This window comes from Eptatretus burgeri, chromosome 1 (genome assembly GCF_056783735.1).
Source record: "Eptatretus burgeri isolate ZD-2024b chromosome 1, Ebu_testis_v1, whole genome shotgun sequence".
In the NCBI taxonomy this organism is placed as follows: Eukaryota; Metazoa; Chordata; class Myxini; order Myxiniformes; family Myxinidae; genus Eptatretus; species Eptatretus burgeri.
In genome coordinates this window covers 126,866,138-126,888,328 of record NC_140961.1, presented here as the reverse complement: position 1 = coordinate 126,888,328, position 22,191 = coordinate 126,866,138, and the positions used below count along the sequence as shown (strand labels likewise).

Here is a 22,191-nt window from a genome sequence, read left to right as displayed (position 1 = left end):
TCTCTCTCTCTCTCTCTCTCTCTCTCTCTCTCTCTCACTCTCTCACTCTCTCACTCTCTCACTCTCTCACTCTCTCACTCTCTCACTCTCTCACTCTCTCACTCTCTCACTCTCTCACTCTCTCACTCTCTCACTCTCTCACTCTCTCACTCTCTCACTCTCTCACTCTCTCACTCTCTCACTCTCTCACTCTCTCTCACTCCGACTCTCCTTCTCTCATTATCTTCTCCTTCCCTTTATCTTCCCTCATCATTTTTTCCTCTTTCTCCACTTCCCTTCTCTCCTTTTACCTTTGCAAACAATAATTGTGTGCACTTCATTTTCTTTTTGTTTGCACAACTCTCTCTGCTTTTCCTCCACCTTCTCTTCCTCCTCCTTTCTCTGTGTGTGTCTCCATCTCCCTCTATTTCCCCATATTCTCAAGCACAGCCATCACCCAAATCAAGAAAGATGCCTGGCTCATGACATTTCTGCAACATTCTCAGAATCTAAACAACCTAAAATGTGGTTTTATGGTTTGAGGATAATTATGGGGCAGAGCAAATTGTGACCCTTGCCTTGTTGTTATTGTTGTTCCATGTAATTGATTTTTCATGAATACGAAGTTGATGTTGTGAATTTATTGTTGAATCAAAATCACCAATGACCTGAAACTGCACATTCCCAGCTGAGCCAACTTGCCAGTTGAGCAGCTCAAAAGTAGCAGGTGGATCTCCATTTTCATCAAATCTTAGGTGATCACCCATTTTGGTTTGAAAGTATGCATTCTGAATGTATAGTAGAAGCTTGGATGCAAGGGAGGAACAATTCTTGATTAAGACAAAAATATATTCTTTTCATACTGATATTTCTCATTGTATATTGTTTTTTTGAAAACATCCAGTGACATATGTCTATCCTTGTTACCTCTGATTTGATATTTAATGCTCTTGTTGGTTGGAGGTACGACATTCCGAATAAAAAATTATACAGGGAAGAAGTCTTTTGTGAGCCTTCCTTACTGTCTAAAAATGTTTTGTGAGTCAGTTAAGTTATACACAGCAAAAGTTTATTCCTTTTCGTTTTACCAAAGCGATTGAAGAACATCAAATGCAACATTTAATGAAACATTTTCATTGACAAAGAAGAACAACTTATTATCATACTGGCATTATATTGACATTGTTATGTTTAAAATATATATATATATACATATATATATATATATATATATATATATATATATATATATATATATATATATATATATATATATATATATATATATATATATATATATATATGTATATATTGTTACGGATTTCAGAATCCGATCTGAGGAATATATTCCAACGTCCAGGTCCTCAGATAGTTATTTCCCTAAATGCATGTCCAGGATAGACCCATCCCCATGTCCTGTGGGATTCTAAATGTGATGCGTTGAGAAGGGTAAAGAATAGATCCCCTCTCTTATGGGGAGCTTTTTCTCTTTACGACAGACACATTCATGCACATGAGATAGCCGTTTGTTTTACCGATGCCCGCCTTTTTCCCTCGACGTTTGGACACCCCGTTCCGCAGCTCTTTGGACGCCAACTGCTTTTTGTTCATGTCGGGCTGAACAGTGAGGTAATAATTGTTGTTGACAGTTTTATGAGTGCTTCACGTTTGTGCTCGGTAATTCTGACAAATGGCTGCTTTTTGCTCACCCAGCAGCACAGGCATGGCCTCGAAAGCAAGAAATAACCGCGGGACATGCGGGTTGCCACCTTAATGGTGCGCAAGTGGGGCAGGGTGGATTTGGAGGGGAGTCTGTGCCGCCGAGACAGGCCGCCTATAAAAAGAGGGAGAGGTCCGTTCTTGGGAGTGGCGCACGCACGGGTCAGTCAACAATGAGTGAGGCACGGGTCAGTCGATAACAAGTCAGTTTGTCAGTCATTTGGCATCAGTTTGTCGATCCAGTCAGATGGCTGCTTCATCGTTCCAATCAAACGGTCGCTTTCTCGCTCCAGTCAGACGGCTGCTTATTCGTTCCATTCAGATGGCTGCTTTGTCGTTCCAGTCAGATGGCTGCTTCATTGTTCCAGTCAGACAGGCGCTTCATCATTCCAGTCAGACAGGCGCTTCATCATTCCAGTCAGACGGCCGTTTCATCGTTCCAGTCAGACGGTCGCTTCGTCGTTCCAGTCAGACAGGCGCTTCATCATTCCAGTCAGACGGTCACTTCATCGTTCCAGTCAGATGGTCGCTTCATCGTTCCAGTCAGACGGTCACTTCTTCGTCCCAGTCAGACGGCCGCTTCATCGTTCCAGTCAGCCGGTCGCTTCATCATCCCAGTTAGACGGTTGCTTCATCTTTCCAGTCAGACAGCCACTTCATTGTTCCAGTCAGATGGCCACTTCATCGTTCCAGTCAGACGGTTGCTTCATCGTTCCAGTCAGATGGCTGCTTCATCATTCCAGTCAGACAGGCGCTTCATCATTGCAGTCAGACGGCCACTTCATCGGTCCAGTCAGACAGTTGCTTCCTCTGTGCCGGTCAGATGGCTGCTTCGTCGATTCCAGTCAGACTGTTGCTCTTGGCGTAACTGTTTCTTGCGGGTGACGTCAACTGGCATTCAAGCCTGTTTGTGAGTGGGAGCATGTCAAGGCTGGGTGCTGGTGATGGACAAGGCACAAGAACATTTCAGGACGTTTTTATTTTTTTTTCGGAATGACAGTGATGTTGACACTTCGATTTCTCGTGCGGTTATAATATAATAGAACAAATAGGCTTATTCATTTTCTCTCTCTGTCTCTCTCCCAAAATAATATATGCTTGCCGACCTCACCACAATCGCTCCAAACACTTCAAACACGATGCCACAATGCTCCAAACACCTCAGCACAACTGCTACGAATGCTGCAACCACAGTCAGCACCCCAGACACCAGCCACTGTCCTGTGAGGATATCGGGTAACCATGGACGCTGCCTACTATATCAGAAACTTATGTTCAGAACGTTTTCTGCATGTAGCTCGAAGCGCAAGCAAGTACTGGAATCTATTCAGCATCGCCGAGATAGCCCGGGTGCTCCATTCAATCACAACCCCCATTAGGTATCCACCGCATGTTGATGGCCGGAAAGCGCTCCCAGAAACCGGCATCCCATGTTTATCTCAGAGCTCCATCACATGACTGAGTTCAGCGGTGAATGAGGCCATTTTTGGCTTTGGAGCCTCGTAGCGGCCGGGCTACTTCTTGAGAAAGCATACGTGCACCAATGGGAGCACTGGAAAATGCCGACCCACCGTCCTGATCAGACTTTGGGCTCTTCCTTTGTCACATCTCTATAAAACACACTGCCAAGTCATGAAGTGACACAGTTGAGAGTCAGAAGTAGTTTCTGAGTAATCACTGAGGGCTGAAGAAGTGCTGAGGTCTGGGTGCTGGGGGCTGAGTGAGAAGAGGAGGGTTCTGGCTTGATCAGCGGCATGAGGAGGAACGCGGAATGGAATAGGCAGTGCAAAGCAGTGGGTGGATGAGAGGGCGGAATGACAGACCGATCATAGACCGTGAGCATTTAAATTTACAGACCATCATTTTCGTCATTGATAAACTTTCCTCTTACACGTTCTGTGTCTTATCTTTTGTCTCGTCTGCTGTGGACACACAAGCGCAAAAAGAGCAACCTTACAGACACACACCTCTTTTCATTTTTCCCTTCTCTGCACCCCACCTACACCTCCTTTGCATCTCCTCACTCACGCACCTTTGACACCCCCAGTTTTCTTCCCTCCTTCCCCTCCGAAGCGACTGGGAAGCATGGGCCCATTGGCCGCGCAGGGTATAATGGAGGTCGCAATCAACTCAAACTGTCTCGATATTTCTTGCTTGTCAAATTTCCTTAGGAATGAATCTGATGACACCTGTCATGTTTGTATAAGATAAGATTGCTGAAGTATTAGATCGGGTTACTGCACTATGTCCTCTTTTTGTATGAAATTGGTTTTCTTTTGCTGCACCTCACAAATCCTTGCTTTCCCATGCTGCATGTATTACTTGATTAAAACCTTTATCGTGCCACATGTCTCTCTCTCTCTCTCTCTCTCTCTCTCTCTCTCTCTCTCTCTCTCTCTCTCTCTCTCTCTCTCTCTCTCTCTCTCTCTCTCTCTCTCTCTCTCTCTCTCTCTCTCTCTCTCTCTCACTTAATAATAAATTGCATATATTATAAATGTTCCCAGCTCATCCTGTCTTTTCCTCCATTGGTCCAGCATAGTCCATGCACAGGTTAACTGGGAAGTTCTGCCCAACAAATTTGCTCTGATTTACTGGTGCGTACTTGGCAGCTCCACTCTGCTGCACCTCGAACGGTAAGTTAATACAATTGTGCATTGAGAGCTTGAAACTCGCTTGATGTGATCAATCCACCAGAAATGGTAACACGCGAAGTCATGTAACCCTGCCAGGATTGGCAGTACCAATCGCTGTTCATGGTTGCTTAGCAACCCACTGGGGCATGGAGTTATCTGTGCCCGACAGCCTCAGGACTGGGCATACGGGAGGGACCCAAGTGTGTCCTCTTGTGAGAAGCCTCAAACCCCAGATCCTTAACAATATTTAAATAATATTACATTTCAAGCATGTGAAATATTATTGGATAAAGAAAATTATATATAGGAGAATAAAAACCTTAATTTCATTAAACACTCACCTGCCAAGGTTTAAAGTCATGAATGCTTGGACAAGTGTTGTTTATAAAGAGGCTAGAACTTGGTAAACACTCAGCCAAATTTTGTAAGGCATGTGCGAAACTGTACACAGCCAGGTACACATTATAAGTAACCCTAATCTGGGAAACATCTGTAAAACTGCCATTTTCACAATCCAATTTTTCAACTCCAGTGCAGGCTGTTCTTGCATCATCATCCGTATTCCATGTGCAATTGAATTGGGTTTCCCAAAAATTGTGAATGAAACTTTTGATTTCACTTGTATACAATTCACGTGAAAGGGGCATATTAGAATTACTGTCTTTCTTTAAATTTCTCTTCTTCGTCCTCAGAGATGATTCAGTTATATAATTCTTTCTTGGTTTGATAAAAATGGCTCTTGATGTTGAAATGTTTGGTTTAACTGAACTTTCACACATATACTTTGAAGTAAATGTGTTCAATAAAGTAAATGTGCTGAAGCTTGCAATTGTGGAATTCAATAAAACATTTCTGCAATATAATAAAAGAAGTTGGTTTGATGCAAGGCCTGTTTGGACTCCTGCAAAGTCATTCCTTTCTGTTTTCAATTGGGCTGCAACTTGATGACCATTTTCTGCCTTTATATTGTGTTGAGGCCTGAGGTGCATCAGTAATTCTTGAAATCCAGGAATTATCCCTCTGCGTAAAGCAAACCCAATTGTCCCACGAAAAATGTGACTGAACTTCGGAATGGCAATGAGTGATGATGATACCCAAGCTTCGCTAGCCATCCAGGTTTTACCTGTGACATTATGTTTCAACAGGTCCACTGTCAACCCCAACAAATTTCTATCTGATGCAAAAACTAAGATGATTGTGGCTTTTGTTTCTTCTATCAATGTACCTGCAAAAACGGGACATTGTTTACGATGACATAAAGGTTTCAGTGATAGTTCTGGTTATATTTTAGATTGATAATGGTTTTCTACTCTCACTCTTCCATAACTTTATTTAAAGAAAGAATCAGAAATTTCTAAAGATGATGATAAAACATGTTTTCTTACCAAGACCCTTATTGTTGGAAATGTTATTTTCTTCAGTGAGCATCTTGCGAAAAGCAATGCATATTCCTGTTTCTTCAGCTTCATACATAAACTGATCAATTCCTTGCTTTCCATAGTCCCTGTTTATTTCCAAGGTGCCCATGTATAGCCATCCAAAGTAAGTCACCAACTGGGCAAAAGCAATGGCTTGGAAAGCATCACTGGGAGTTGTACGCAGAAAAGACGGAAACTCCTTTTTATCACTCAGGCATTTGCACGATGCAAAGTGACTTATCTGAATAAAGATATCAAAGTTACACTGAATGAAAAATGCGGAGTTACATTCATACTTTTCTTCCAAAGATGATTCCAAATTCTCGTTTTGTATTTTTACTTAATTTTCTGAATTTTGTAGAATTTGTTTTTCATTTGGAAGTTGTGGGTTACGATGTCTAAATAAAGATAGAAAAAGTCCGATTTAGTGCAGTTTAATTCCAGGCGATAAGGTAACATTTGGTGAAAATTTTTAAAGGGGGTGTAGACTTTCTAGAGGCACTGTAAAAAAAAAAAACAAATATACACTCCTCCTCCTCTTCCTTCATATGCAGCACATGGCTGCGGTAGCATCACTTGCTGTGGGTGCAGCTATGTCTCTGATGCTGTGCCCCGATACCAGTGGACTGGTCCTCATTTTGCCAACCTCTGAAGGTTGACAGGCTGAGTCAACTCCACCTGGTGTTAATTCAATGGCAAACAGGGCTCAAACTCAGGACTTTGAGATCCCTCGCCAGCCACCCTCATCGCAAAGCCAACACCAGGCTTCCAAATATACACTACAAGAGGGACTCTAGCTGCAAGCGTCATGCGTGGGACAGAATCAAATATTCTGAGTGCAGTAGAGACAAGTGATACTACCGTAAGGTGAATGACAGCCTATATAATGCAACTTGGAACCCTCATGAGGAATAGCAGAAGAAACTTATCTTTAACTTGAAACAGAATCTCAAATATTTCTGGCATTATGTGAACGTAAAAGTAAAGAGCAAAAAGAAAAGCATCAGTTCTTTGAAGCTGGGGGACAGAATGGAAGTGATTGACAGATAAAGCTGAAGCATTCAACAAAATCTTCAGTCATGTGTTCACCACTGAAGACTTCAATTGTGTGCCTCTGCTGAATGGCAGTTCAACCAGGCACACCGAGAAAACATGAAGATCACATGAACTATCATTGGTATCTCCTACGGTGAGGCTGAGTCTTTGGGCTTCTCACTCTCTCACCGCAGGCAGGTCGGTAGTCTTTCTGTCTTCTACCGTCTCCTCTCAGCTCTGTCTCGCCCCCTCCCCCCCCGCTCTGTCTTCAATATGTCCCCTCCATATTTCCGCAGGGCGCTCAAGGTCCGCCAGCAAACCCCTTCAGGTAAAACTACCAAAATCATGGATCACTGCTCACCTTCACTCTTTCATTCCTCGTTTTTTCCCGCCTTTGGATTAAACTCCTACACTCTCTTCAATCCCATTCTTCCCTCCAGGCTTTCAAACAACTGTACACCACCATCTCATATATTCCGCCATCCAAATCCTCGATCTTTTCTACCCACATTAATCCACCCCAAACCCACCTCCTTCAAATTCCCTGCTTCCCTTCCTGAAAGTCCCTGTCATGTCCACCATGAATACCCAGTGTTCCCACCCAATCCCTCTCCCTTCTACAGATCTCCTTATGTCTCTGTTCCCCACTGTTTTGTCCTTCCCTCTCCCACCCCTCTTGTCTCATGCCCCCCCCCTTGCTGTGCATTGTGTGTTAGCTCTCATACAAGCCTTGGCAATGTATACAAAAAAATTAAAAATAAATGCTCATACATTATAGAGAAATGCTGCATTCCATATATAGACTGTGCAGAATCTGGGAAAATGTACATATTTAAAGTTGTGGAGGCATTTCATGTTAACGGCTGGCAAACAACTTTTAGATGTATGTATATGTTCTAAATCAATCTCGAGGGTTTGCCCAGCTGTATTTTGAACGATTAACCCATAAACTTGACAAATCCAGGATGGCCGCCATCGCTTGGAGAAAATACCAAAATTATTGCATCTCTGGAACTACTTGACCAATATCAATGATGTTGATGTCTATATTAGGGTTTTCGCACATGCTTGATCATTTGGAATAAGTTTTAAGTTAATTGTAGGTCAAGGTCATGCATTGGGAAAAAGGTCAAGGTCATATTTTGTCCTCTTGGTGCAGAAATAAACATATATCAGGAGGTAGACTAGGTCAATTTTCAGAAAATGTAAATTGTGGAGGCATATTCATGTTTACAGCTGACAAGCAACTTTTATTAGATGTATTAATATGTTCAAAATCGAACTTGGAGGTTTGCCCAGCTGCATTTTCAGTGGTTAACCGATAAACTTGATAAATCAAAAATGGCCGTCACCAATACATGAAAAATTCATTTTTTTTTTCATATCTTTGGTGCCAAACATGGTAAGGACATAAATAAAACATCTGTTTGTATCTTATTAGGTACAAGGAATCCATTGAGACCATTATTTAGACACCAATATGTTAAGAAATCAAGATGGCCACCACATTAGGGCAAATTTTATCACTGACTGACTTTAAATGAGTGACTTAACTTTATCATAATATAATGGTTAAGATGTGGGATATACTGGCTGTAAATGAATGCAGCTATAGTTATATTTTGTCATTGATCAATGAAGAAGAGGGGTGCAGTTACCAAATGAGTTTCATAATGAATGGGAAATCATAACTGAATTTTTGCCGATCAATAAAGCAGAAACGGCTGGCAAGACTTTGTTAATTTATAAACTACTTAAATCAAATATCAACACATGCATGATACATATCTTATAATGTTCATCACAGCCTGTTACAAGCTGTAATGCTTCAAAACATGCACCACATGAAACACAGAATCCAGCTTTTAAGACGTCAACTCCAAAATGAGGTTCTCTTTATTGTTTCTTGCAAACATGACATGAAACGAAATGTGAAAATAACGATCATGACAACTCCCTTTTCTTTTACAAAATAACTCGATATAACATCAACATTTTAAATCATACTTTATGATCTACTGAGAACGATCATGTGCCTGTATAATGGCATTCTTAAAATTTCAGTGCCTTTAGCAACTCAATGTTCAATTGTCCTTGTTCTATTTTATAATAGACCTTTGATCCGATATGTGAATATAAACTTGAAAATTTAAGTTAAACACAGACGAGACAGGGGAAAAGACTTAACTGATAACATTGACTAAAACTGCAAATGTTCTGGTTTACTTCTTTAATTATTACTTGATCAGATGCCTTATAAGAGTGTGGTCAGAGGTTACCAGCACTTGACCAACCGGTGGAGCATGGTCCTCAGCACCAGCTCTTATGATCAAATTATATGCTTTTCCAGATGGGTGGCATTGATTCTGGTTAGGTTGTAACGGATTTTGGTTTGGCTATCAAATATTACAGAAATATAAGTATCTAACATCACAAAATATAAACTTTTATATGTCCACAATTATATTGTAATGTTACATTACTACGTGTGTGTGGAGCACTTAGTTTATGTACCATCAGGTAGAATGTTCCGACATTCGTCGGCATGCTAGTGGCATTTGCAAGCTTCAATGCATGGTAAGCGCATTTTTCTGCAACTACAGAGATTACTCAGTCATCACTTGGTTCATCCACATGGCATGATCTCTGAGCATGCTTTTGGGATAGGTGGTAGAGAGAGAAGTCTTGGTACTAACTGACCATCCTTGCGATCCCAACCGATATCTGTTACCGTGTGAAAAACTGGAGATGGCATGTGGGCTTCATTCCAGACACTGGCTTGGTAATGGCTTCGCATGATGAGAAATCGTTCCACATCAGATATTGGAGGGATAGCTTCTTGCACTTGTGCTATGCAGAACAGTTTAACTCGTGCCTTGTCACATGTGTCTGCCTCTCGTACTCCATATAGCTGACAGATGAACTTCTCTGCTGATTTTGAGATTTTTTCAGTTAAGTGGCCCTTTCCCAGATGGCTCAAGTTTCTGTGGTGATGCTGGAAGACATGCCAGGCTGTCTTCTTGCTGTGACCACTGAGTTGGGAAACACTGTCACATCCAGTGATTGCATAGAAAGCTTTGATGCAACTTGGTCGATCGGTACTTGACCATGAATATCATGTACTGGGATATATTTTGGATGTTTTGATGTGCCAGCTTTCATCAGTGGAGTCATACGTCCCATTTTGTCATTGTGAGCGAGCAGCAACACAAGGACATCTGTGTCACGTACTGATACAACAATTGACTCCATATGAGCATGGATACAGTGCAAAATTAAGCATGTATCAGCTTCCTCATGGTTGGCCTCAAGCGCAGACAAGTCTCGTGTTGGGTCTGATGGCTTGACGATTGTAGCTTCAGTGAATCCACCAGCAACAACCTGACATATTGAGGTCTAAATCATGGTCTCAATGGATTCATTGTACCTAAAACATACAAACACTTGTTTTATTTATGTTCTTACCATGTTTGGCACCAAAGATATGACAAAAATGAATTTTTAATGTTTTGGTGGTGGCCATTTTGGAGTCATCAAGTTTATGGGTTAACGATTGAAAATACAGCAGGGCAAACCTCCAAGATCAATTTTGAAATTATAAATACATCTCAAAAAAAATGTTTGCTACCTGTAAACATGAAATGCCTCCACCATTAACATTTTTCTGAAAATTGACCTCGTCTACCTCGTGAGATATGCCTATGTCTGCAACAAGAGGTCAAAATATGACCTTGACCTTTGTCCCAATGCATAACCTTGACCTACAATCAACTTAAAATTAATTCCAACTGATCAAGCATGTGTGAAAACCCAAATATAGACATCAACATCATTGATATTGGTCAAGTAGTTTTAGAGATACAATAATTTAGGTATTTTCGATAAGCAATGGTGGCCATCTTGGATTTGTCAAGTTTATGGGTTAATCTTTGAAAATACAGCCGGGCAAACCCTCGAGATTGATTTAGAACATATGAATATGTCTAAAAAAGGTGTTTCCCAGCCGTTAACATGAAATGCCTCCAACACGAACATTTTCTGAAAATTGACCTTGTCTAATAATATTAAAGGGTACCATTGAACTTCAGAGTATCATGATTAAACTGATTATATAGCAAAAACAACAGCAAAACATTTTTCTCATATGCTCCTGAAGAATAAATACAGATCATTATTTTGTGAGGATTGCTCTTTTATGATATTTCTGTGAAGGATTATTTTATTGTGAAGTTTTCAAGCCTTCTAACGTATTAACGATGAAATGCACATTATGACTGTTCAAGGGTTGAAAAAAAATGGTATTTAACAAGGTGTGTGAACATTTGTTATCCAGTTTATAAGTGTTAAATGACACAACAATTACCTGTGGAGTAAAAGCGAGTGCTGTCATCCGTGCCATTGCAACTGAGCGTGCAGATGAACTTTCACCAATCACTCCATGTGGTTTGCAGGGAATGTCAATATCATCTCCAGGAATCTCTCCTACAAAGTTTAAAGATGCTTTGATAACTCTGTGTATATTCAGACATGAATCATAGATCACATAACCAAGTGTTATGTTTGGAAGCAGCAAATCATTTTTATTAATTTCTTCAATTGCAAAAATCATGCTCAGGAGATGACGGAACTTCCTTATGCTGAAACTGAGATTCCAGTGTTATTTACTGTTATATAAGTTCCATTACATGGAACTTCAATGCAGAACGATGCCAGTAGGCCATCAAAGCCTGTCCTATGGTTACGAACACATGACTGTTCGTCCATGCAATATCCTCTTAAAATGATGTGTCAAGGAAGGAAAGAGTACGTACAATTGTAAAAGTCTTTGAAATTGAGAGGGAAAGTTCTGATGTCATGAGTAATGCTGGCCTATCTTTATGGTCTGGAAATGGTGGCACTGACAGAGAAACAACAACAGGCACTGCAGGTTTGCGAGAACAACTGTGTCATGAGGATTGCAGAAGTGAAGAGGGTGAATAGGACGAAGATAGATGAACAGAAAGATGAGATTTGTATGCAGATGAACTTGGCTGGGAGATTTGTGAAATGCCATACACTTGGGGCGGACGGGGGGGGGGGGGGGAGAGAATGGCAAAGAGAGCAGATAGGTTGAGGGAGCAAGGCTGGAGGAAAAGACATCGACTGCAGTTGAGATTGGAGGACTGTGTGAGGAGGGATATCAGCAAGGTAGGGATGGTCGAAGAGTGGAGAAAGTTGGCTGAGGACAGAGGCAAATGGAAGAGTATTGTGGTCAAGGCAGGGCAGAAGCTTGGTACCATTGGACCTCACCCCTTATGAAGTGAGGATGTACAGAAGAAGAAGAAGAAGAAGAAGAAGGTATGACTCTGAAGGAGTTTGAACTGCTGACCTCTCAGGATCAGAACAGATGCTCTGATGAGTAAGACACCAAGTCTGGTTAATTCAAATGCTTGTGATGTTATGTGATTCAATTGCTTTTGATGTGATTGACACACTGGCATTCATTATGATAGATACTTAAATGTGACTTAGTCAGTCAGTGTGGGTCTCCTCCATAAATCCAAAACCATGAAACCTCATGGCCTGAAAGTTTGCATGCATACGAAGGGAACTCCAGGAGAGTGCCAGAATGAAAATTGGGTGTTTGGGTTGATTTTAACCCCCTTTTGAAGATTATTAATGGTCATATTTCATTATCCTTTAGCAAGGCTCATCCTTGCTCACCTTGCTGTCCATCGCTGGGGTATTAATTGGCCATATTTTTTTGCCATGCTCAACAATGCATTGACTTATAACAGGCCTTAACAGTTTCTTAAGGATAAAACACTCAATTTTTTTTCACTTTCTTCCCTCATCTCATTGAATCGCAAGTAAACGCCTGGAGACGCAAGTGTCCTTGGCTTTAATTCATTTCCATACACATAATAACCTCTAGAATCTCTTAACCCCAAACTTTTTTGTGTGATCTGATTTCATTTTCCACCCATCACTTCGACATTGATAGATTTTAAAAAAAGATAATGGACACATTTCATATTGACTGACTGTGTTGGCCAGGCAGTGCCAAAACATTCTTCAGGTCGTGCCTCACCTGCTGAAAATTGGCAATTTCACTTTTGGCCATCAAATTTTCACCTTTTTGTGCAATCTGCTTTCATTATTCACCCGTCACTTCGACATCGATACATATAACACTAGAAGGGCACTCTTCGACGTCGTGACATCACCAGATACAAACTTGTAACAAGTTTGATTTAAATCCCAGAACCCAGATTCAAAATATATAATAATTCTGGCTGTCAAACAACGTGTCCGATCAGTTTGAAATATAAAAGATTTTCCCCATGATGACCAGATCATAACTATGACGTTTCATGTTGATTGATGAAGCGATTCAAGAGAAATAATTTAATAAATATTTTTGTTCAATCCAAGGTGGCTATCAGACCATGTGACGGATTAATTATTCATGAACACCCAGGTATCCACAAGGCTTGGGGAACATGTGGATGAAGTGTCCCCTCCATCTGTCAAGTCGTCTGGAGAAGAAGATTTTTAAAGGTTTTTCGAAAAATCATAGCTGCCAAACCATGTGACCGGTGATGTCATAGCTGGATGACTTTTTGTTCCTTGTGGATTGGCGATCATACCTGTAAAGTTTTGTCTCAATCTGTTCAGCTGTTTAGGAGAATATTTTTGAAGGTTTTCATGTTAAAAAAATCAATATGGCTGCCAAACAACATGACCAATTAAATCATCATTTTTTTCTTCTTAATGCAATTTAGTCCAAGATAACCCTCAAGAATTTTCATACTGATCGGCCAAAGGATTCGACGTATGCAATTGTGGCATCTTAATGAAGCCACCTTTGACATCATCAAACAAAAATCACACTTGTTTCCCTTGGTGAGTATGCCTTCAACTTCACATTTGGTCAATACTTGGTGAGCAGCTTTACACTTGGTGAGTATGCCTTGGTAATGCAACTTCACATATGCCAAGTTTCAATTGTTTCCATGGAGCACTTTCAGAGATACAGAGGTTTTAAGTTTTTCCTTTTATCCAACATGGCTGCCACACCACGTGAACTATGACATCATAATTATCATTGACACATTCTACATGAGTTGTTGCACCCTTTCTGAAAAATTTGTGTGCATTGGATAAGCGGTTGCAGAGAAAACAAAGAAAATTAGCATGGACGTATGTACGTATGTACAGACGGACAACCCGAAAACATAATTCCACCGGTAACTTCGTCAGCGGAGGCACAAAAATCAAAAAAACCCAATAACATCCATCGATCTCATGTTGTGACTTCCTCGATGTTGGTTGGAGCTGTGAAAAGCATAGACTGACATTTTGTTTTCTCTGTGGCTTGATATATTTTTGAATTGAACTTCGCTGGATTTTCATTTGATTTCCACACTGAAAGAACTATATTTAAAGGTAAGCCTTTGTGGTTCTCCTTTTGGTGTTCTTTATCCGTGCAGAACTTCGTACGGAACTTGGAACAGGCCATGTTTGTTGCGCAGGAGTGGAGGATACTCACCCAGTGATTTAATAAGTTTCGTGGGAAACCAACCATCTATCTATATTATATATTCGTAAAACTCTCATCTTGTATGTATGCATGTATGTTCCCGAAATACAGCCAAAACGGTACACGATAGCGCAAAAATTTTAGGGCCACCTGACTCACCATTCTCCTGCGATGTACAATATCAAGTTTCACTCAAATCTGGCAACGAAAAAATGATTTAAAAATCAATTCCCGATTCAGTAAAGAACTCTTCAGGATTATTTGATCAATGCAAACAACCTCAGCAGTAGAGTTCACTGGAGCTATCGTTTTTTTCTTTTTCTTTTTTTGAAATGATTTTTTTGTCAACCACTGTCACAACGGGAATCCAACGGGTTCACGAGTCGTCAAGTGTCCTTTAAATGTGAAAAAAAAACAAATTTAACTGACGGTTTAATGGAATTTGTGTGCCTGTAAATGTATGGTGGCAAGAATTACTGCTCCCGTAACACATTACATTAGTCTGGCCAGGACGGCGGTACAGGCGTCCAGTTGGCTTTAACATTTATCCTCAGCAGCGTATGAATGATCGCGTTTTCCTTTGTACTAGCGGCTGTTTCAAAAGCCATTGGTTATTTTATATGAATCGAGTGTGCTTTAGAAAGGTTATGTGAGTTTTAACGTCTTTGGTATTAAGGGGGAAAGTTCTGATGTCATGTGTAATGCTGGCCGATCTTTATGGTCTGGAAAATGATGGCATATCTTTGTGAGTTTTAAAGCTAAATAAACTTGATAACACCCGATTTCCAAGTCGCTTGCCCTTCCAACATGTTTTCTAAATTACAGAGCTAAATATTTTTCAACGTGTCACACAACGATTAGCAGCTGTTTAAAAAGACTAATGTTTATGCACATCTCCTTGAAACGTCCATAATGCAACATTGCTTTTTCTTAATTTGCATGTTGAAATTCCCCCAAAATAAGGGCGAAAGCTACTCAAGGTTTTTGGGGTGTATACAGTTTGTGGTGTAGTCGAAAATCACAGTCTCCAATCAGCCTGCCAATATCAGCCGTGTGTGTGTGTGTGCGTGTGCGTGTGCGTGCGAGAGAGAGAGAGAGAGAGAGAGAGAGAGAGAGAGAGAGAGAGAGAGAGAGAGAGAGAGAGAGAGAGAGAGAGAGAGAGAGAGAGAGAGAGAGAGAGAGAGAGAGAGAGAGAGAGAATATTGCTACGGTTGTGGAGGAAGGTGGGGAAATTTAATAGGAAAGCTCGTAATGAATAGAGTTGTTTGGTCCGTGGACGTGTCGGAGACATATTAATGTAATTAAGTAGGAAGACTGTGAGTTTACGTGTGACTTGTCACCATACAGAGTGTGGTGCCATGTTAATTCGATAGGGATTAAGGATAAATTCCCCCAGTATGTAATTGCCCCCCTGTGACTTTTCACTGTTTTTGTTTTACAAACCATGGAAGAATTAGATTTTTATAACATGACCAAGTAGGAAGAAGCCCCATCTACAAGGGTGATGTCAGGTGAAGTCACACCCCCGAGGCTGATGATTGATGAGCCTGATATCAGAAGCTCGTCAAATGTGCAGAGCGGGCAGAGGCCCCGCCTTTCTGGGTTTCATGCGAGCAACCCATGCCCCAGAGGTGAAGGCAGCATATCAAATTGGACAGAGTTGAGTTGAGTGGAGGAACGCATGAGTGCAGTCAGGGGTGCATGTGGTCGAGAGAAAACGAAGCTCGGAGATGGCCTGTAAGAACAGGGCTTGACGGCTGGCTTTCCTTCGATGCAGGAAGAAGACTGCACGATTCCCGAATTCGTGCTGAGGCGATTTGTCTCGCGTAAGACACTGGCGTTTGACTATTGGCTGGTCATGAGGAACAGATCCCAAGCCTCGTGTCAATCAAATAGTGGGTTGGTGAGGACGATCGATGTACGAAACAGCTGCATGGGGTCTCTGAGCCTTGGTGTTGAATACTGCTCATGAATTGCCTGATGAATGTTTCTGCTGCAAGAGAGCGACTTGGCGCCATTTTGCAAGCATCAAAACATGCAAATTGAATCGCCTTAATTCCACTTTCCACAAAGACTATCTCTGAACAAAGCTGAGTGCCAGAATAAAGGAAGGATTTTCTTTTATTTTGCTTCCCCTTGTCTGTGTTTAAATCTGTGTGTCAAGGCGCCTCGATTTAGATTTTCGGATTAATTTACCTCATATGATTTCATCCTGATTATTGTCCTTTGTAAATATTTGTCCATTTTCATTAAATCTGTTCATTTTAAGTGCTTGTCAGTGTATTTGTCGTGGGGTTCAAGTGTAATCCTCCCTGTGCATCCATTATGTGCCCCAGTCGCCCTGCCATTGACCCATGCCCTTTCAGCACACGTGATAATCTCCGAGGATCAACGTGTCTGCCTCCTAATAAGGAAAGACGTCTTGACCATCCGGGCTGGCTGTGTTAACCGCACGTCACCACAATTTTGGGTCGGGGGTTTAACCTTGGCCGCCTGTGCCGCGACAATATGTTGTTCATAAAGCATAACTCTATGCTTTATGAACTCTCCAACTCTCTCTCCAACTACACCCCCCCCTACCACCATCTCTCTCTCTCTCTCTCTCTCTCTCTCTCTCTCTCTCTCTCTCTCTCTCTCTCTCTCTCTCTCTCTCTCTCTCTCTCTCTCCCTCTCTCTCTCTCTCTCTCTCTCTCTCTGTCTCTCTCTCTCTCTCTCCCTCTCTCCCTCTCTCCCTCTCTCTCCCTCTCTCTCCCTCTCTCCCCCTCTCTCCCCCTCTCTCCCCCTCTCTCCCCCTCTCTCCCCCTCTCTCCCCCTCTCCCTCTTGCTCCCTGCTGGCTGTTGGTGAGTCGAGTGGAGTGTCATGGCGGCTGTGTGGTCTTGGTGAGAGTGTGATCTGCACTGTTTTTGCGCCTTTCTATCCCCTTTCACATCATTTTAAACCTCCCTTCCCTTGTTTCCTTCTACGCATCGTTATTTGTGCTCCCACCCTCCCCTCTTCGTTAGACCTCGCACTCCGGCCTTCCCTCATGCCGTCGTCACCCCAGCCCACCCCGCCCATCTGTCCTTGTTATTTCACGGTTTGACCTTCGGTTCATCTCTTCCCCTGCCCATCCCCTAGTTTTCTCCTCGCATACCTTTTCCCCGAGATAGAGAGAGAAAGAGCCCACAGCTTCTTGTAGATAGCTTTTAGTTGGCGGCCCATCCCGGCCCTTCAACTGATCGTTTTTTTTCCTCACTGTAGCTGTGTTTATTTCCTTTGGAAACCTGTCTCGGCTCGTATTTAATTACTTACTGCACGAGAGCAATCGCCCCTCCTCCCCCCTCCAAAACATGACTTCTTATTCCCGTTATTCGGCATTTGAAGGATGAACATGAAAACATGGCGTCGTCTGTGTCGCACCCGACGATGTCAGCGTCGAGGATCTCGTTATCCCTCCGGGAAACATCGTCGGTCCTGACAAAGTTCGTGCAGCCTCGCGAATGAACAAACGTGTGGTAATCTTCCTGTCTGAGACAGAACTGGTTCACGAAATCGTATCGACCGGACTATCAACAGATGACGGACATTTCGTGCTCGTCTCCCCTCTGGACACACCGGCCGTGAAGGTCATGATCTCGAACGCTCCTCCTTTCCTGAAGAATTAGACACTGATCTCCGAATTATCTCGTTATGGTTCTGTGGTTTCTCAGATCACTCTGTTACCTTTACGAAGCCAGGACGATCGGACGAAGCATGTGATGTCTTTTCGGAGACAAGCTCATGTGGTGCTTCTTCCCTCTTGCGCTGAAAGAACCTTGAACATCGTTTTAAAACTCAAATTGATAATCATGATTACCAAGTCCACGTAACCATGGACACCTTGAAACGTTTCGAATGTGGTAATTTCGGACACTTGAAACGATCTTGACCAAAGTAAACCTCGTCAACCGATGAAACAAACCTCGTCAACAAGAATACGCCTTCTTCTTCTTCTTCTTCCTCTTCTTCCTCTTCTTCCTCTTCTTCTCTTCTTCCTCTTCTTCCTCTTCTTCCTCTTCTTCCTCTCTTCCTCTTCTTCCTCTTCTTCCTCTTCCTCTTCTTCCTCTTCTTCCTCTTTTCCCTCTTCTCCCTCTTCTTCTTCCTCTTCTTCTTCCTCGACAGTGAAGGAAGCGAATCCCGTGTCCGGTAACAACCCCCAGTCCTCTCAGCCCGATCGTCGAAACAGCAAAACGAATGTTTGGGATGGTTTCACCATCATTTCATCAAAAAAGAGAAAGACTTTACCTGATGGTCGTTTAACCCAGAAGAAAGGAGCATTTACAAACGAGGAATCTGTTGGTAATGTTCCCGCAGTTGTGACTGACGTCACTCTACAAGGCCTACCCAGAATGGACCCGGAATGGACCCCGACCCCAGTACCTCCGAACAACAAGTTCAGCCTACTTGCCGGTGAGGACAGAGACGTCTCTCTTTCAGAGACCACTTTACCTGTTATTGCAGTGAAAAAACTGTTTCACTCGTTAAAAACTCTCCTATTGGAAAGTCGATTGACGGTGATACACAGACCACTAGTGATGATCCTGTTGTCACTTTTGTAAATGTTAACCATGAATCCTTGTCAGCGGGAAATAGTGAAACAAATGTTAACCCTGTTACTGCTCCCATCTCATCACGTGGTGAAGCTGGAAACGCAGGAAATGTTAAAATGGATGTTTTACGAGAGACTCCCAAAGTACTATATACCTCCACGCCGTTGGAGGTCGATAACACCGTATCGCTACATCCACTGATGGTGTTTCTGTTTCATCAACTCCCTCGATCATTTCCATTACTTCACCAGGAGATGTTCCCACAATGGAAGAGCACATAGACCTGGTAACCAGTGCAGATCCGTGTATCAATACTTACGACAGTATCGATATGCAGGACGGTACAATTTTGTGTGACTCGGAAACTAAAACCGACTCTGACGAATCTGACCTGGAGGAAGCAAACAGGAACAGTCAGGTGGAAACGGTGGAGAAGCTCACCAGTCAAAGTCCTTCCCCCTCTGAACAAATAAGACTCTTCTTACAAAATACTTATAGGAAACGCAATATAAACCTGACGGAATACTTTCCAGATCTACCGTCCTTCCTTGAGTGTGCTCAGGCTATCGTACGTAAGCCTGACTTATTCGGTTTCCACCAGACACACTGTCACCGCTTAAAAAAAACTGATTGCCAAGGCGAAAAGGGATCCTAATCAATTATCCCACTTCTGATCTTATTCTTAGAAACTATTATTTTCCTCATGGCCAGTTTCAAGATTGGTACAATAAATGTTAATGGTGGTGGGAGTCCGCTCCGCAAGATCCAAATTAAACAGTTGGTAGAGGTCAACGGTCTCGACATAGCTTTGTTACAAGAGACCCATGCTGTCCAATCTGTTCAGGCTCAGTGGCAACGAGATGGACAACGAATGTTTTTTCAGTAACAACTCCACGTCGAAGGCTGGCATCATGTTTCTCGAAGGGAAACATTTCCATCCGTCCTGCCTTAAATTTATGATTATTATTGATGGACACCTTGCCTCCGTGACCTTCTCTATCAATCAGATGAAGTTCACAATCCTTAATGTGTACGCTCTAAGCAAAAATGACGAGCAGATCTTCTTTTTTGCCGAATTGAGAAAATTCCTGCAAAAACTGGATTTGCAGACTTGTCTAATTATTGGTGGCGATTTTAACTGTGCTGTTAATGCTTCATTTGACCGGAACGAGCCGGAACCCCAACCATGTACCGCAAAACTTTTTGCAAACATCATTGCGAAATATAATCTTCATGATATTTGGCGCGTGCAGCACCCTTCTGATCAGTCTTACTCATGGTGTCGCTGTTTAAACAACCACATCTCACTTGCGAGGCTTGATCGCATCTATATCAATTCTCATTTATTACATGGAGTTTATAAATCCGATATCGTGCCTTCTGGTTTCACTGACCATTCCCTAGCTCGAGTCTTTATTCAACTCTCTAAACCATGTCCAGGGAGCTCTCACTGGAAATTCAATAACAGTTTACTCGAAAACCTCAACTTCATTCAGGCCTTTGAATCCCTCTGGACGGCTCTCCGAGAACAGAAGCTTAGCTGTTCCGTTAACCCGTTGATATGGTGGGATTTAGTAAAAACCCAAATTAAAGGTTTCTGTCAACAGTATCGTTTTTTCTCAACAAGGGCTGACCATGAAGTTAAGAAAATATTACAGTTAGAGATTTTACAACTCCAACGGGTCATCGGACAAAATTATAGTGACATACAAAAAACCTTAACTGAGAAACAGTCCTTATTAAAGGAAATAACCGAGAGGAATGCACGTGATGCCTTAGTTCGGATGAGGGTGCGACACTTGAATGAGGCAGATGTACCAACCTAGTACTTATTTTCCTTAGAGAAACGTCTTCCCAGTCAACAGCTTTCTCAGCTGCGATTAGCAGATTCATCCATTACCTTTACACAATCAGAAATCAAACTTTTCGTGAAGGAATACTTTTCGAAAATATATTCAATGGAACAAATAAATCCTGTCAGTGTCGCCTCTATCTCCATGGGCCTGCCAGTGTTGTGTGAAGATGGGCGTTCCCAACTGGAAAGACCCATCACCTTGGATGAACTTGGCACTGCCCTGCGCGGCCTTGCCATTGGGAAAGCACCTGGATTGGATGGACTTACAACCGAATTTTACAAGAAGTTTTGGCACTTATTGGGTCCAGAACTCATTAACACCTTGAATGCAAGCTGCCAGCTTGGAGAGTTACCTCGGAGTTGCCGACGAGCTCTTCTTACCCTCATCCCCAAAAAGGGAGACATGCTGAGTATTGATAATTGGCGTCCTATCTCCCTGTTATGTACGGACGACAAGATATTTTCAAAAGCCCTGGCATCGCGACTTCCTCCTTATTTATCCTCGTTGTTGAAAGAAGACCAATGTTACTGTGTCCCAAAACGTTCCATTCATGACAACATCTCCCTTGTGAGAGACATCATTGAACTGTGCAAGGAAAACCCTAAAGATTTAGTACTTCTCCTTGATCAGGAGAAAGCCTTTGACCGTGTTAACCATCGGTACCTTTTCAAAGTACTTGAGCGGTTTGGACTTGGTTCAACCTTCATCTCTTATATTAAAATACTATACAATAATATTTATAGTGTGATTAAGATAAACATTGAACTTGTTGCACCTTTGTCTATTAAAAAGGGAATTAGACAAGGTTGCCCTCTTTCCGGGATAATTTTCCGGGATAATTTTTATAATAAAAAGATACAAAACTCTCTCCCTCTCCCTCTCCCTCTCCCTCTCCCTCTCCCTCTCCCTCTCCCTCTCCCTCTCCCTCTCCCTTTCCCTCTCCCTTTCCCTCTCCCTCTCCCTCTCCCTCTCCCTCTCCCTCTCCCTCTCCCTCTCCCTCTCTCTCTCTCTCTCTCTCTCTCTCTCTCTCTCTCTCTCTCTCTCTCTCTCTCTCTCTCTCTCTCTCTCTCTCTCTCTCTCTCTCTCTCTCTCTCTCTCTCTCTCTCTCTCTCTCTCTCTCTCTCTCTCTCTCTCTCTCTCTCTCCCTGCTGGCCGTTGGTTCGTTGTGTGTACTGTCATGGCAGCTGCTTGCTTCGTGTCGTGAGTTCCTGTCCAGCGTTGTGCTGGTTTGTGTTCCCACATTGCCCATTTCACTCCCTGTGTTCGTGTTGTTTGCTCGTGAGGTTTTCTCGTGTTTCCCCTCTGTGGAGAGAGAGAGAGAGAGAGAGGAGAGGAGGAGGGAGAGAGAGGGGAGAGAGAGGGGAGAGAAGAGAGAGAGGGGGAGAGAGAGAGGGGGAGAGAAGAGAGGAAGGGGGAGAGAGGGGGAGAGGAGGGGGAGAGAGAGGGAGAGGGGGAGAGGG

At 42.5% G+C, this 22,191-nt stretch overlaps 2 long non-coding RNA genes across 2 annotated transcripts in view; one reads left to right on the top strand and one right to left on the bottom strand.

Moving 5' to 3' along the window:
- LOC147035376 (uncharacterized) overlaps positions 1-968 on the top strand; it is an 86,524-nt gene extending 85,556 nt beyond the window's left edge. The window contains exon 3 of the long non-coding RNA XR_015062220.1: positions 430-968. This is a non-coding gene — a long non-coding RNA (uncharacterized LOC147035376). The remainder of the gene's footprint in view (positions 1-429) is intronic.
- The window catches only part of LOC147035375 (uncharacterized), a 71,700-nt gene extending 53,424 nt beyond the window's left edge, over positions 1-18,276 (bottom strand). The window contains exons 1-2 of the long non-coding RNA XR_015062228.1: positions 18,010-18,276; positions 11,148-11,266 (exon numbers count right to left, since the gene is read on the bottom strand). This is a non-coding gene — a long non-coding RNA (uncharacterized LOC147035375). The remainder of the gene's footprint in view (positions 1-11,147; positions 11,267-18,009) is intronic.
- Between the last annotated feature and the right edge of the window lie 3,915 nt (positions 18,277-22,191).